This window comes from Ciona intestinalis, unplaced genomic scaffold, assembly GCF_000224145.3.
Source record: "Ciona intestinalis unplaced genomic scaffold, KH HT000499.1, whole genome shotgun sequence".
Classification (NCBI taxonomy): domain Eukaryota; kingdom Metazoa; phylum Chordata; class Ascidiacea; order Phlebobranchia; family Cionidae; genus Ciona; species Ciona intestinalis.
In genome coordinates, this window is record NW_004190820.1 from 4,622 (window position 1) to 7,297 (window position 2,676).

The 2,676-nt window shown below is 33.9% G+C and overlaps 1 long non-coding RNA gene across 1 annotated transcript; it reads right to left on the bottom strand.

The window, feature by feature from the left end:
• Positions 1-850: 850 nt before the first annotated feature.
• On the bottom strand, positions 851-2,656 carry LOC108950647. Its single transcript, XR_001975307.2, has 2 exons — positions 1,833-2,656; positions 851-933 (listed from the first exon to the last, which is right to left on the bottom strand). It is a non-coding gene; the product is annotated as an uncharacterized LOC108950647 (long non-coding RNA).
• Positions 2,657-2,676: the final 20 nt, after the last annotated feature.

The window sequence follows — 2,676 nt, forward strand, 5'->3', positions numbered from 1 at the left end:
ATTGATATATGTAAAAGTACCAGGAACACACATGTAATAACCTACATACTAATTTTTTAAACTTTAAAATAATACTAACATATTCAACATCAAAATATAAAGCCCTAATTGCTGATGATAAGCATTACGTTAACTTATGTGATTTTTTCTAATTAATAAGTTGATAAATATACAAGTGTATGCTTTAATAAGTATACTGATTGAACTGGCATTTGACCAGCACTGTAGCACAGTCGATAGAGTGCTTTGTAATTTTGGAAAAAAAATTATACAGCGGGTATCAGTGAGGCCTAAGAACATTTTAAATCCACAATTTTCACTGGTCACCAGCTTAAGAATTACCAATAAATAACACCTTACTGTCATGTTAAGTTTTACTACTTGACTGATACCCGCTGTGTAAAGTGGCCTATCGTTTAATTATTTATTACATCACAATATCAATATTTTATGTTTAATACAGTTTCGTATAAGGTCACATATCGCACTGTTTTATTTCGCTGTAAAATGCTTAACAAATCGAAGATGCAAAGCCTTTACATAACAAAGAATTTCAGAAAATCATTATAGTAAGAGTACTGATAATAATCTGTAAGCATTGTTCTTGATTTGAAATATAATTTTAGATATGTTGCTTTATTCAAACATTACATTACCGATTTTAGTATTTCATTTTATAAAACTTGTATTCTAGGCCTATGCCCCAATATAAATGTATAGCTCCCACTGAATAAACAGGATTGCTGGTTGGGTTAAATGACTCCGTGCTGATCTGACTTCATATATAGGCTTCAGCGGGGTGCTATATCTACTGTAGTACTAATTGCTTTTATAACCAGAAACCAAACAGTTCATGATATCTTGCTATATTTTATTCCTTTTTCTGGTACACAAGTACACAATATAGTATCGGGCAAAAGCTTACTTAACGGCCTGTGTCGTGATATATTCGTTCCGATTGATGTATTTGTACCGAGCGCCGAGACGTTACTGCACATGCGTAGTAGGTCGGAACAAATACAATACGAGCTCTAATAAATACGTACCGACTAAAAAAAGTTAGGGGGAAAAATATTACTTTATTTATTTATTTTCCTTTTTTGAATTTTTTTTTTTCAATGAAATAACATGCTGGTGACATACATAGATATATGCGTAAGTTATATTTTCGCAAAAATATTTGAAAATTTAATATTTATATGATTCTAAGTTATGATCATACTTTTTTATATTTAACACCCATCCCCGCACTTTTTTTAAACAAAATAATGTTTCATTTTTTAGGTATTACGTTACGCTATAACATATTCAAAGCTGGATCGGTTTAAAATTCTATAAATATGTTTTAGATGACAAATATTAATATTTATAGTTAATATTTTATTGAATAATTCAAATTTTTTTAGAATCGGTACCGCTGGGGTCTAGTTATAAGTACAGTGCCCAAATTTTATGTTGGTAACACGAGTAGAAGGTATCGAAAGTGGCCGCTATAATTTTTGTATTCTAGGATCACCTTGGTCCACCAGCACCTGTAAGTTATAACTAAAATTTGCTTATTAAACTAGCATAAAATAAGTTTAATAGTGGTACTTACTTTTTCTAGGCTACAAACAACATACCAACTCAGTTCTGCTGACTTTAAATCAAAAACTAAAGTTTTAACGTGTAAACGTCGTTTCTGGAACTTTTATAACGGAGGGTCGTAATAAATTTGGACCGGGTGGTCACTGTATTTGTTCCGACCTACTGCGCGTGCGCAGGAGCGTCACGGCGCATGCGCAATAGCGCCCGGTACAAATATATCAATTGGAACGAATATATTACGACACCGGGCAAGGGCTCCTAAGAGCCCGCCATGAACCTAGACTGACTTCGAGGTCTCAGTGGCGTTAGTTGGGTAGTTCTTGTTATTATGTTAGGGAAAAGGCAAGTTATTTACCAGACAGAATCACGTGACAGCAATGGGACGTCATGCGATAAATTGAAAGCGATTTGGGCCTGTCAGCGGCTGAGTGGGATATCATTAACCACGTTCAACGGGGGGTTTGTTTTCATTAGAATAGTCTCCCATGAGATAAGTCGTATCCGCAGTGTTGACATTGATTAACTAAGTATTGTGGGTAATGTGATGTCACTTTAAGCGTCTAGTTGCAACCAAACTCCATAGAAGTGATTTCTATGGACTTTGGTTGCAACAAATGTACTCATTAACCGGAGCATTGCTCTCTTTTGTTAGTGATCAAATTTAGGGTTAACTGTGTAAGAAATATGATACCTAACTAAAATATGGAGCTGAAGAAATTTGACCCAAGTGAATTTCCAAGCAACCCTGACGACTATGAGTTGCTTGGAAAAGGAGGTTTTGGTGAAGTTAAAGTTTGTTATCATGCATTACTGGGCAGGGTGGCTCTGAAGTTTATTTCTTTTACTGGGAGTGTTGGAGAAATACAAAAAGCTAAAAAGGAGTAAGAAATTTTACTGTAACTACATATTATGTTTGTTTTTATTGGACCGAATGTATCCGCATTAGTGCATTAAATAATTGTCCTTTTTTTCAGTATGGTAACTTTGTCTTAAAACATCTTTGATTGCAATCTTAGAATCATGGGGTAATGAGTGCATACATGACACGCATTAATATATACAGACATTTTAAATCTAATATTCAGTTAA